Source organism: Humulus lupulus, chromosome X (genome assembly GCF_963169125.1).
Source record: "Humulus lupulus chromosome X, drHumLupu1.1, whole genome shotgun sequence".
Lineage (NCBI taxonomy): Eukaryota > Viridiplantae > Streptophyta > Magnoliopsida > Rosales > Cannabaceae > Humulus > Humulus lupulus.
Genome location: NC_084802.1, coordinates 247,590,717 through 247,605,922, shown reverse-complemented (window position 1 = coordinate 247,605,922; position 15,206 = coordinate 247,590,717).

The window sequence follows — 15,206 nt, the reverse complement described above, 5'->3', positions numbered from 1 at the left end:
ACTTACTCCAAGATCCCCCAAAATCCAACACACAGGCTCGTAACATATCCTCTAGTATCTGAATCGTCCTCTCAGATTGCCCATCTGTCTGAGGATGATAAGCGGTACTAAACCGTAACTGTGTGCCCATTGCCTTCTGCAGGCTCTCCCAAAACTTGGAGGTGAAGGTGGGGTCCCTGTCGGATACTATCGACCTCGGAGCCCCACGAAGTCGAACAATTTCCTTCACATATAGCTCAGCATACTGCTCCACAGTATAAGTTATTCTCACAGGTAAAAAGTGGCGGACTTAGTATACCTGTCCACAATCACCCACACCGAGTCATGCAGACCCACGGTCTTTGGTAATCCTACCACAAAGTCCATGGTGATATCTTCCCATTTCCACTCAGGAATCCCTAAAGGCTGCAATAACCCTGCTGGCCTCTGATGTTCAGCCTTAATTTGTTGACAAGTTAAGCACCTAGCCACATAGTCTACCACATCCCTCTTCATGCTTGTCCACCAATACAAAACTCTCAAATCTTGGTACATCTTCGTAGTACCTGGGTGCAAAGAGTAGGGAGTGGTATGAGACTCATCCAGAATCTCTCGCCGAATACCTGAATCGATCGGAACACAAATCCGTCTTTTGTACTTCAATATGCCCGTCCCTGAGATAGAGAAGTCTTTAGTCGTTCCAGTTAGGACATTCTCTCTACGTTCAACCAACTGGGGATCTCTCCCCTGTGCTTCCTTAATCCTCTCAAGGAGCGTTGACTGAAGAGTTATGTTGGCTAACCTACCAACCACAAACTCTATACCTGCTCTGGTCATCTCTTCAGCTAATCTGTCAGATATCTGTCTTGAACTAAACAACTGTCCTGGGCCTTTCTGGCTCAATGCATCAGCCACTACATTAGCCTTTCCAGGATGGTACAGGGCCTGTGAAAGCGTTTGGGATGGCATGGCCGCTATGTGTTTTTCCTGTTGGCTATTTTGTTATATGCTGATTGATTGATATGCATATGTTAATTATTTTGTGTTGAGTTTTCTTGCTGAGCTTCGCCTCACGGTTGCTCTATGGTGCAGGTAAGGGCAAGGGTAAGGTCGACCAACCATGAGTATGGGGAGCGTGGAGCGATGGGTACATGTTCAGCCTACCTGGCTGCCACGGTCATGGGTATTTTTGGGAAATGCAATGTATAGACTTTAATTTGTTGCCTAGTCGACCCTAAATGTATTTTGAGTTGTAAATATTTTCTAAACAGTATTTTCGGATCCAAAATTTTTAACTTTTAGTGTTTTCAATGAATGACTACATTTTTATATTTAATGCCCTAAAATGATCTTCAACACAGTTTATCTACACTTTTAATCTAAAACCTCAATTAGCGAGTTAATGGCACATTTTAAATCTGACTTAGTAACGACTCTAAGGAAGTAGGGTGTTACAACTTGGTATCAGAGCGAGCCAAGATTTATGGTTCTTGGAGATTAATCGAACATGTACACTCGCTGCCAGTGACAAGCTCGACTCAGTGTTGGTTTGTAATTGTTGAATTATATGCTTGATTGCGTGTTAAGCCCTGTTTGCCTGATTATGTTAGATAGAGCATGATGAATGTGTTGACATATGCATGATGTTAGGGAATGACCCCTTGATTGTTGTATGTTATCTGTGATATGTGGACTGCTGTTTATGGTTGGTTGACGTGAATTGATTGGTGGTTTTGGATGTTGTTATCATGCCTGATGAGGGGCGTCATTGATTGGATGCATATTGTTGTGATGCCTCGGCGTTCAATCAAACTCCGAGACAATAGGGCAGAGGATGACAACCAGGGTCAGGACCCTCCACCTGCCCCACCGAATTGGCAACAGTTATTTTTCGAGATGGAAGCTAGACTTCACCGAACAGAGGAAGAGCTTTGATAGTTAAGGCAACATGCCCCTCCTCAGGGCATTGGGTTACAGGTTCCACAGGCTGTGGTACCAGTGCCAGTCCAACCTGTTATGGAAAATAGATGGGAACCTTTGTATGCGAGGTTCAGGAAGCAGCATCCTCCCACCTTCGAGGGTGGACCAGACCCATTGCGGGCATAGCAGTGGATGAACATGATTTTTTCCATTCTGGATTTTATGAGAGTGGAAGGAAACGAGAGAGTAGCTTGTGTCAGCTACATGTTGAGAAAAGACGCCCGCATCTGGTGGGATGCTGTGTCGCAGAGAAGGAATGTTGTAGTTATGACCTGGGAGGAGTTCAGAGACATTTTTAATGAGAAGTATTACAGTGTCACATTCCAAGCTGTGAAGGTTGATGAGTTTACCAACCTGACTCAGAATCGAATGATGGTTGATCGGTTAGCAAAGTTTGCACCAGATTTGGTGTCAACTGACATGGCACGAAGAAATCAGTTTGTGTGGGGATTAAATGTAATTATCGCCCATGACGTCAGGATAACTTTGGATCTGGGGACTACCACTTATACTAAGGTAGTGGACAAGGCCCTCATAGCTAAGGGGGTTGAGGATCAGATATGGAGAGAGGGCACTACTAGGCACGATGCTTAGAGGACGGTGCCTCCTTTCACCGGATCTAGTCGGGGTAGTGGCCCTAGTGAGCAGAAGAGAAAGACCACATACTCTTTCGTCCCTCCTAGCTCGGATAGGAGGGCACAGGATGCTTTCAGTGTCCGTTAGGGCGGGGGAGAACACTGAAGGAGTTTCCCAGTGTGTCTTTGATGCAGACGACGACATCAGGGAGAGTGCAGGATCTGGGCCTAGTTTAGTTGTGGAAGTATTAGCCATTTGAAGAAGGACTGCCCATAAGCTAGGAAAGAGGAGCTGAAGCAGAGTGACAGTCTCCTGCCAGAGTATTTACCTTGATCCAGACTGAGGCTGAGGCTAACCCTTCGGTTGTGACAGGTCAGATTTCTAGTGTTGGTTCTTCTTTTACTGCATTGATTGATTCGGGGGCTACTCATTCATTTGTTTATGCTAGAGTGATAGATCAGCTGTGTAGACCTAGTGATTTGTATGCTAGGGGATTTCAGACTTTGTTTCCAAATAGGGAACTGGTAGTCTCTAGGAGATGGGTTAGAGCATTGCCAGTAGAGATAGACAGTTGAGAGTTTTCTATTGATCTGATTGAGTTAGCGATGGATGACTTTGATATGATCTTGGGGATGGATTGGTTATCAAAGTACGGGGTGACGATTGACTGCAAGTGTAGGATGGTGACCTTTGAAACGGAAGGGGAGGTACCATTTGTATTCGTGGGGACAGTGAGTGGACTATGAGTACCTATGATCTTGGCACTGAAGGCAAGAGACCTAATGCAGGAGGGTTGCATAGGATTCCCAACAAACATTGTGGATACCTCTAGAGTTGTGTCAGTTGGACCGAATGAGACCAAACTGGTATGTGAGTTTCCAGATTTGTTCCCCGCAGACTTGCCAGGGTTGCCACCACACCGAAAGATTGAGTTCATCATAGAATTGGCACCGGGGGCAGAGCCAGTATCTAGGACAACTTATAGAATGGCTCCGACAGAGTTGAAGGAACTGAAGATTCAGTTGCAGGAATTATTGGATTTGGGATTCATCAGACCGAGTTTTTCGCCATGTGGTGCTCCAGTGTTGTTCGTCAAGAAGAAGGATGGATACTTAAGTTTGAACAAGCTGACCATTAAGAACAAGTACCCATTACCTAGGATCGATGACTTGTTTGACCAACTACAGGGGATGACAATGTTTTCTAAGATTGACCTTCGGTCAGGCTACCACCAATTAAGGATTGAAGAGGAGGACATACCGAAGATCGCTTTCCGCACAAGGTATGGACAGTATGAATTCCTAGTTATGTCCTTTGGATTAACCAATGCCCTAGCAGCCTTTATGGATTTAATGAATAGGGTCTTCAAGGATTATTTGGAAAAGTTTGTGATTGTATTCATTGACGACATACTGGTGTACTCCCAGTCAGAGACAGAGCACGAGCAGCATCTGCGCTTGGTATTTCAGCAGTCGAGGGAGCATAGGTTATATGCTAAGTTTAGCAAATGTGAGTTTTGGCTACCGCAAGTAACATTTCTGGGTTATATTGTCAGTAAGGAGGGGATTCTGGTTGACCCAAGCAAGATTGAGGCAGTGAGAGATTAGCCTAGGCCGAGCAGTGTACCAGAAGTTAGGAGCTTCTTGGGATTGGCAGGGTTCTACGGAATTGACGTGAAAGAAGACTAAGTATGTGTGGAGAGACAGGTGTGAGAACAGTTTCAAGGAATTAAAGCGGCGACCAATCACCGATCCAGTATTGAGTCTGTCGTCAGACAATGAGAAGTTTGTGGTTTATTGTGATGCTTCCAGAGAGGGTTTGGGGTGTGTACTGATGCAAGCCAGAAAGGTGATAGCCTACGCATCGAGACAGCTGAAGGAGTATGAGCAGAGACATCCCACACATGATCTAGAATTTGCAGCGGTGGTATTTGCACTTAAGGTTTGGAGACATTATTTATATGGCGAGAAGTGCGAAATATACACCGACCATAAGAGTTTGAAGTAATTCTTTACTCAGAAGGATCTGAATATGCACCAGAGATGTTGGTTGGAATTGGTAAATGATTATGATTATGATATTCTATATCATCCTGAGAAGGCCAATGTAGTGGCCAACGCACTGAGTCGGAATGGCCCAGGACAATTGTTCAGTTCGAGACAGATATCAGATAAGTTAGCTGAAGAGATGACTAGAGCGTGTATAGAGTTGGTGGTTGGTCAGTTAGCCAACATCACTCTTTAGTCTACACTACTTGAGAGGATCAAGGAGGCGCAGGGGGAGGATCCCTAGTTGAGAGGACTCAAAGAGAGCGTCTTAGCCGGAGCGGCTAAGGACTTCTCTATTTTGGAGATGGGACTGCTAAAGTACAAGGGCCAGATTTGCATTTCGTTGGATTTTGGTATCCGGCGAGAGATACTGGATGAGTCTCATTCCACTCCCTATTCTTTACATCTGGGTAAGATGAAGATGTACCAAGATTTGAGGACTCTGTATTGGTGGCCGGGGATGAAGAGGGATGTGGTGGATTATGTGGCCAAGTGTTTGACTTGTCAGCAGGTAAAGGCTAAACATCAGAGGCCAGCAGGGTTGTTGCAGCCTCTAGGAGATCCAGAGTGGAAATGGGAGGATATCTCCATCGAATTCGTGGTTTGATTGCCGAAGATCGTGGGACAACATGATTCCGTGTGGGTGATTCTGGATAGGTATACCAAACTCGCCCACTTTTTGCCTCTGAGGATGACTTATACTGTGGAGCAGTATGCTGAGTTGTATGCGAAGGAAATTGTACGACTTCATAGGGCTCCGAGGTCAATTGTATCCGATAGGGACCCCACCTCACCTCCAAGTTTTGGGAGAGCCTACAAAAGGCTATGGGCACGCAATTGCAGTTTAGTACCGCTTATCATCCTCAGACGGATGGACAGTTTGAGAAGACGATTTAGATACTGGAGGATATGTTACGAGCCTGTGTGCTGGATTTTGGGGGATCTTGGAGTAAGTATCTCCCTTTGATTGAGTTTTTGTATAATAATAGTTATCAGGCGACTATCAGAGTGGCTCCGTATGGGATGTTATATGGGAGGAAGTGCAGATCACCTATCCATTCGGATGAGACGGGTGAGAGGAGATACTTGGGTCCTGAGGTTGTTCAAAGGACCAATGAGGCGACTGAAAAGATTAGATCTCGAATGCTCACCTCCCAGAGTCGTCAGAAGAGTTACTCAGACTTGAGGCGCAGGAGCGTAGAGTTTCAAGTCGGATACATTGTATTTCTTAGAGTTTATCCCTTGATAGGAGTGAAACGGTTTGGTGTACGGGGCAAGCTGAGTCCTAGGTTTGTTGGCCCCTTTGAGATTCTGGAACGGGTTGGAGAGGTGGCTTACAGATTGGTAATGCCTCCAGCTCTATCACGAGTTCACAATGTGTTTCATGTATCCATGCTTCAGAAATATGTATAAGATTTTACGCATGTACTGAGTTATGAGAACTTGGAGCTGGACTAGGATTTATCATATGAGGAGAAGACTGTTCAGATTCTTGACCGAAAGGATAAGGTCTTGCCGAGAAAGACCATCGCCTTAGTGAAAGTGCTGTGGAGGAACAACAAAGTGGAAGAGGCGACTTGGGAACTTGAGACAGATATGCGAGATCGGTATCCCGGGTTTTCCAAGTAATTTCGAGGACGAAATTTCTGTAAGGAAGGGATAGTTGTAGTGTCCCAAATTTTCTAATAAGGCTTAGGGCCTTGATTAGCATGCATGGAGGGAAATAATTGATTTAATTATGTTAATATGTGAATTTGATGAGTATGTGAGTAGAAATGCATGTTTAGGTGAATTAAATATGCATGTAGGCCCCATTAGGCTATTAGGGGCATATTTGTAATTTTAGACTGTCAGGGCATAAATGCAATATTTGTGTATATTGTGATTGATATCACGAGTGAGTGGTGATATATTTGTGATGCACGATCCGAGACAGTCCTAGGGAGCAGTCTAGCTAGAAAGTCACAACGGGGTCAAATACCTGTCTCGGGAGGAGCCTAGGGGTATTTTGGGAAAGTTATATGTGTTCAGAATTTATTGAGTAACGTGTATTAGTTAAGTAATGATTTAGACATGTTGGGATTAAATGGGGATTTATAGGAATACTCGGGGACTTAACGAGATTTAGCAAATGACTGAATTGCCCTTGGGTTACCTAAGGATTGAGGATAAGTTTAAGGGTTGTTTTAGACCTTTGGCAAGGGATAAGCTTATGAATAGGCAACTGTGATTCTAGGGTTTGGTAGAAGAAATTAGAAGGAAAGAAACTAAAAGAATTCTCAGCTCTTTTCCTCTCTCTATCTCTCGGTTTCTTCCTCCCTCTTTGGACGCTTGAAGGCTGAGGGAATTATAAAGGATCTAAGATGGGAATTAAAGTCTAGAGGCTGGCAGAACATGGGAAGGTAGCTCAAGGGTGTGGATATTGTAGAGGTAAGACTTTACCTTGATTATTAAGATAGTATCCTGCTGGTTTTACTAGAACTTAAGCTTGCATGGGGTTTAATCTTTTTAGCTATATTTGAGTTGAATTTGGGTGTCATGTGAGAGTATGAATTGTTTAGAGGTTTAGTTGTGATGATTAGACTGTGGGAATATAAATTCTAGACTTTGTTATGAGTTTAATTGATGTTTGAATTATGAGAATTGGGGTTTAGGCTCGAAGAAAACGCAGGAAGAATGGTGATTTTATGGGTTTGGAGGCTCGAGTCGCGGCCTTGTTCTTCAGGCACCGCGACCTGTGTGTGTCGAAGAGGTTGGAAGCCTCTGTCTACCTAGGCGCGCCGCGGCCCAAGGATTGGAGCGCTGCGGCCCGTGTCCCTCAACAGAGAGGCATTTTTCCTCTGACTTGAGTGCGCCGTGGCTCAAATTCTAAATATTGGCTGTTTGAAGGATTTTGGCTCAGGAACCTAAAAGTTAAGGCTCGGGAAGGATTTTACCACCTGGATTGGTAGAATACAAGGTCCCAGAGGCTAGAATTATATCCCAAAGTTATTTATTGGATTAGAGCATGATGGATGGCTATTGTGAATGTGTTGTGACTAGGTTTTGAACGAGGCTCGGGTTAGAGGACTGTGCTCGGGATTGCAGTGCTCAAGAAGCTTGGGACACAGGTAAGAAAACTGTTGTACCCGTAGAGCAGGGCGTAGCCCTATTGTTTGTATTGCAGGGCATGGCCTTATTTGATTGTATTGCAGGGCGTAGCCCTATTGTTTATGTTTAGTATATGTTTAAGTATTTGTTGATATTATGCTATGTATTGCATATTTGTGAATGAACGATGAAGGCTGGGAACGATGAAGGCTGGGAACGGCGAAGGCCGAGAACGGTAGGAAGCTGAGTTCGGCAAGTGGCTGGGAACGACGTCTAGCATGTGGAGTGCAAAGCCAAGTATGGCAAGGGCCAGGAGCGACGCTAGCATGCAGAGTGGAAAGCCGAGTACGACAAAGGGCTAGAACGGCGTTGAGCACGTGGAGTGCGAGCCGTTAGGGCGAGACCCGCCTAGGATGCTGGAGTCATCGTCACGGTGAAGACCGCAAACCCAGGGTCTGGTAAAGCGCCTGGGACAGTATGGCCACTATGTGTTTAGCCTGTTGGCTGTTTTGTTATATGTTGATTGATAGATATGCATATGTTAATTGTTTTGTTTTGAGTTTTCTTGCTGAGCTTCTACTCACGGGTACTCTATGGTGCAGGTAAGGGAAAGGGTAAGGTCGACCAACCATGAGTATGGAGAGCATGGAGCAATAGGTACATGTTCGATCTACTTGGCTGCCACGGTCAGGGGTATTTTTGGGAAATGCAATGTATAGACTTGAATTTGTCGCCTAGTCGACCCTAAATGTATTTTGAGTTGTAAATATTTTCTAAACAGTATTTTGGCATCCCAAATGTTTAACTTTTAGTGTTTTCAATGAATGACTACATTTTTATATTTAATGCCCTAAAACAACCTTCAACACAGTTTAGCTACACTTTTAATCTAAACATCGATTAGCGAGTTAATGGCACGTTTTTAAACTCACTTAGTAACGACTCTAAGGAAGTATGGCGTTACAACAGGTATGGAACATATGACTCGATCATAGAGATTAGGGGTAAGGTGATGCCAAACCATCTCTACCTCTTTCGATATGAATCCATCCTCTTCTACTGTGGTAGTAAGTTCTACTATGAGTACTTCATACTGATGGACAAAACAGAAGATGATGGCTGGATATCTATCTGGGTCTTCGATTACTTCCTCCAGTATTTTTATCCATAAGGAGTCGAGCTCATCTCTAGCTCCAGGGTCTTTAGTGGCTGCCCTAAGTGCTAAGCCTTTCTCACTTCCGAAGACCATTGTTCCTCTTTGATTCATGATGCCTTGAATCCTGTTGTTGATCTCCACGATCTGGTTACATAGCCTACATAGCAGGCAAGGGTTTCGCCTATCCTCCTCTATCTTCTTGATATCTTTTATATCTCTAAGGATAACTTTCCTAGGTGCTCTCAAAGTTGGAGGCATGGTAAACTACACTCAATACAAATAAAGAAGCAAACATATATACAACTAAATATAAGGCAACTTTACAAACAATGAGTTGAGCTCTTTCCAATCTTCTGTATGTCCTCTGTGAGAGTCCTTTAGGCTTATGAACGAGCGACTCCTGATACAACTTTATAACACCCTAATTGGACCTCCCTCATTATAACAAACATTTTAAAACAAAAACATAACTTTAAACTAAAAAAATGGAACACTCATTCTTAAAGATATTTAAAAACAAGCAATAACATCTGGATGTCTCGTTTAAATAAAATAAAACCTAATTTCATGCAATAAGTATTTGTCTCATAATAAAATAGATAATAAAAATAACATTAACAAATCCTATGGAGTTCTTGATCGCTTTCGTTCATAAGGACCCTCACAACGTACATATGTCCCTTTGGAAAGGATCTCAACCCGTCATTCATCACAAAGCATGCATTCACTTATTACATGTAGGGGGAAAAAGGTAAGGGGTGAGCTAACACTCCAGTAAGGAGAATTAAATTTGATAAGCAAACCTTATTAATGGAACTATAAGATCATATCATATCAAAACATAGAATCATCATATTGAAACCTATGCACGCACTACACACATAAATGGGAGAGATAACTACGAGGAAGCACTAGGTCGTCTCTAATTCAAAACCGAACGTGAAACTTTGATTTCATTCGGCTCCTTTATGGAATATGGATAAATTTCTGAATGTAAGATATACTATTATTTCTTTTTTTGCTTTTGTGTTAAGCATATTCATTTTTCTTAATACTTAAACCCGAGGATGCTCCAGAATCTTTTCGAATGCTCGTTCGAGAACTACGATCCTTGGCTCTAGAATTGAATAATTTACTTATATCAGAGAAGAACTTCCAGATTAATAGGAAGGATGCTTAATCGAAAGGAATCAACAAATGTCTTCTATGATTGATCGCCACTTCACCACTTTGAAAAGCATACATGGATTTAGTAGGCGAGTGGAGTCAAGTCAAGCTAACGCTTCCTTATCCCGATCTAGAAAGGATTTCTTCTTTTCTTCTTCTTCTTCACATTCCTATAACGAACTGCTTACCACGCAAATTCCAACCGAGTAGAGGATCAATCAGAAGATCCTTTCAATTGGCTATAATTTGTTACTTGGATGAAACTAGATCATATGGTCTTTCTGTCCAGATGCAGGTAGTCTACATCTTCACAGACATGTCTATTTCACTGAGCCTCTCTCCGAGACAGTGCCCAGATCGTTACGCCTTTCGTACGGGTTAGAACTTACTTGACAAGGATTTTTGCTTCCTTAGGAAAGTTATAGTTACGGGTGCGGGCACATAGAGATGTGAGTAGAGGAAGCCTCAAAAAGCAATGGTCGAGTTGTAGGTCACGTGACATGGATCGAGTTGGTGGCAGACTGAGCTTTTTCCTTGATCAAAGCAGATCAACTCACCTTCTTGTTCTCCGAAAGTCAGTTGAATCAGGCGCCCCGGAACGTCAAATGAAATAGGTGGTCGAGTTCTTCCATCCAGAATTAAACTATCCCTAAAAAAATGCTTTGTTGCTGCTGTCGCTGGGCCGACTTGAACTATTGCCATAGGTCCCTCTATATTCGGGTCCTCACCCTCCACCGAAACTCCTACGGGTTAGAGAGATGGAACAATTGAAGCTGCTCCCTCTGCTTCTGGAATTGGTTAAGGGTTGGAGGGCAATTACTTTTTAGATCATGGATCCCTTCGAACCTGGATCCTTTCCCTTGACAATTGAGCTTGCCTAAGTATGACATAGAAGAGAAAAAGTCAATCCACTATGGTCAAAACTGTGGCAACCTTTATCCACCTTTTACCTTCCCAAGTACATGCCCTCAAACATTTAGCATATAACATGCATTCCATAAACAATTAGCAATCAAGCAAACATGTTAAACCCCCTTACCTTGGTGTGGGTGTGAAGTCTTGACAAGGAAAATATCCTACTTCAATGATCAAAACCTAATCATAAAATAAGAACCTTATTATAAGAACAACATCATGCCGAAACATCTAAGCCACACACCCAAACCTGTTTGCATAGGCCATGCAACACGTGCACCATACCCCAAAATTTTAAAAACATGCTCATAATGGTCAACTCTTAAACATAGTGCAAACCCTAGTGAAAAATACAACTTAGAAATACCATGGTACCTTTGGAGTTTGTGTAGGCCAAACCTCTGAAAGTTTTACCTCCTTAGAACCTCGAAACCCTAACTTTTCTTGAGCTTGAAATCTGAATCCTAGATATTAACCAAACTTCTTCAATTATCATCAAGTATAAAGAGAAGAAGAAGCTTAAGAACTAAACCATAGACCAAGAATCTCACCTTAACATTGTGTCAAACTCGAGCCCTAGATGTGAGCTTAATCTCTCGACCTTCTCTCTTTATTTCTCTCTCTTTCTCTTCTCCTCATGCCCATTTCTTCTTGTTTCTCTCTTTGTGTTGTGCGAAAATGAGAGCCATACTCTCTCTTTATATAGGCTCTAAAAACTTCTAACAACAAATCACCCATAAATGTTGTATTGATTTAATTGCTCAATCACCATAAGCCTTGATTTGATTTCCATAAATAATTCACTCAAATTACTCTAATGTGTCTCATGCACCAATTTTTGTTTTCAACCACTTTCTTGATTTCTCATCCAACTCTTAATGCTGAAATTCATTGAGATAATCACCATTTGATCATCTTATTCATTCCTCAAATAGGCTATATCAATTAATCATTAATAACCCTAATTTTAGAAATTACTAGTCAGCAATCCACCATTGATTCTTAACTTAATCTAAGAATGTAGACTCACATTTGGACCTTATTCTTAATTGATAAATAATCACCTATGATCTTTGAATATCTCTTCAAATCAATCAACAATTATAAAGCATTTTGTCACCTCATTATTTTCAAAAAATGTTAAGTCACCAAACCATCCATAATTTCTTATCTTGATTCCAATTGATGTCCATTATCTAGCAAGGATCACAAAGTCTCATTTCCTTGTCACACACGCACGCCCAAGGCACAAGCACACACACACACATCCACATATAAATGGCAACTACCATTATTTACTAATAAATAAAATTCAAATATTAAATAAATGACAATAATTAAAAATAATCAATGAACAATAAATAAATAAACAATTATTAAATTAATAAAAAAACAAATAAATAAACAATTATTAAATTGTGTGACCAGATATTACACATTTGCCACCCAGGTTTATCATAGTAAGACTTGCACTGGATAAACTTTTACTCTTCGACCAGCCTAGAGTCCTTTGATATTCGGACACATTGGAAAAAGGAAAATCAATTTATTTGGAGAAATGATGACTCTTTCCTTGGTAAAGCATAATGACTTTATGTATTCATGATGACATCACGCCTGCTCACGTGCACAGAGGCTATATATAGCCCTCCCTTTTTCCCATTTTTCTTCTACTCCTTCTCTTTCATCTTCTCTATTTTCTCTCTTTCCTCCAAGAACTCTCAAGAAAACTAAAGCTCCCATTCTACATTTTTGGAATCCATGAAACTTTCTTAAACAATCCTTTCACACAATCATCTTTCAAGTAAGTTCTTGAGCACATAGTTGTTGTAGAATCGTGAAAATCATTTCTGTGTTCTTCGTGTTCTTGATAAAATAGTAGGAAGTTTAGAATTTTTCTCGCTTAAGTAGGAAAATGGAACTTTAAGCTTCAGGGAAGCATGATTTGTTGTAGAATGTAGGGAAATCAAATAACTCGCGATAAACTTCGATTTTTTATTTTTGGAAATTTGGTGGGAAATTTCCCTCCTAAAAGGTAAGTCAATGCATCGCCTGTATTGTTCGTACAGGACTGTACAGCTATATGACTTAGCTCAAAATAATGTGTTTAAAAGTTCTAATCCTATTGGTTGGACTTAATGAGAGTGCCTACTTATAAATAAAGGTTATTAGAGTTGAAAAGCTTTGATCACACTTTTCAACTATCTCTCTCTCTCTAGCTCTCAAAGACCATAAGTTCTCCAAGAAAATCATCAAGCATTGCTTGACTTGCATGATTTTCAAGGCTTGTTAAATCCCAAATCTAATTCCACTTTTGAGAAGCTTCATGCAACAAAGGGAAGGCTTAGATGCTTGCCAAGTTTGAATATTCAAGTGGGTAAATGTCAAAGTTTGTATCTATCTAAATCCTAACTTTGTATTTGTGTTACTCTATTATGTTTGCATTGTTAGTATTGATGATTAAATGTTTCTAAGTTCATCTTATCATCAATTAATTACTTAGTTCCTTATTATCATGATTGACATTCATACCTTGAATATGCTTATTTTATTATCAAGATTTGCATTCATACCATGAATAAGGTTCTTGATTAGCATCTATTGTTTCTAATATTGAATTATTTCCATTATTCATTTTTGATTTAGAAAGTATAAAGCCATAAATTCTCAATATTCAAAATCTCTATTTTCTAATTACTTTCTTTTTGTATTTTGCATACTATACAATGAGGAAAATGTGTTCATCTTCAACAAACTTCAAATCCTTGCTTCAAGATTTGGTTTGTGTTAAACACACAACCATGGGAGATCAAAGAAAACTCTACTTGGATATGTGCTACATGAATGTGGATATGGATTCAAAGTTTTCATCAACAAAGGATGAAACAACTCAATAGAATTGCATACTTAGGGAGATTGGTATCATAAAATTCCTTATTTCTAAATGTATAGATTTTAAGAATTTGAATAAAATTTTGTTGCCATATTTTTATGAGCTTGCGTTTATTGTTTATGTTAAGAGTACAATGGTGAATGTTAATGAAAAATTCAATAGTTATACACTTGTCTTTTTTGTAATATTATTGATCATCATGTGAGAAATGATAATTGTAAAATTAACCATAATGAGATTAGGGTTAAGGCAATTGATGGTGAGATCATTGCTCTTCTAATTGAATTTAAATGGGTTACTTTAATTGATGATGAGATATTTGTAACCCTAATTAAATCTAACTTTTCTATGAGGAATGCATTGTAACCCTAATTGTGAATAATGCATTCAATGAGGAATGTATGATAACTCTAAAGGAAATTGACATAGTTTATGCATATAGTAATGAGACTAATGCAACCTTGAGAAAAGGTAAAAATTTATTAGGAAAATGTTACAAATCATTAATTGTGTATAGTAACTCTTCGAGTCTATGTGCATTCATTCTTATGCTCTTTGTGAGACTGCCACGGGCTGAATGTGTCCCTCGAACTGGAGGTCGTATGTGGTGGCGATCTGACCCATGTGATGCCCAAAGCCTTTTGAGGGCGATTTGGAAGTTATGTTCCTTGATCTCTATCACACACATCTGTGGTGATCTAAAGGATCTCTTGATAGCCAACCTCGGTGATGTAATCTTGAGCTATTTAATCTGGAGCTAATGTAACATCCCTAGGATCTAGAAACCTTCATTTATTGCTTCGTCAGTTGTACCTCGAACAAGACGATTAGCTCCTATTTTTAGGGTACATCATTTTCCCCAAGCCCCTGCTCATGAATGACGTCACTCTTAACACACACAGTAGGGGCTTTTCTACTTCTGTAGTGAGGAAACGTGCCCTCCTACCCACTCGAGTGTGGGACACGTGTCTGTTTATTACAGGTGTCTATTTTGGTTTTGAGTACTGTGATAGTTGTCTAGTCAACTTTTTGCCGTCGTTTGGTTCATTTAATCTTGGCCCTTCGATCTTAAACTGCTTTGATTATGTGACTATACTTTGATTTTCACAACCTTTTCAGTCCAAACATTCTCTTTTGTTTATTCTCTATGAAAACCCTTCAAGTATCCTAGTCTCCTGCGACGATTCTCCTTAGGGTTTCTTGCACTTTCAACCTCCACACTCTTTCAAGCTCTAATCGACAACTAATTTGTAAGTGTATATGTATATGTATATTTTTTTTTAAACTTCTCTTACACATTTTTACGAGTTTGTGAAGTTTTTAGCTTTTCTCTTTCTATTTTGGTTCTGTGAATGGCTTGATTTGAGCTTGGAACATCGAAATAGATAGGTCATCTATAAAA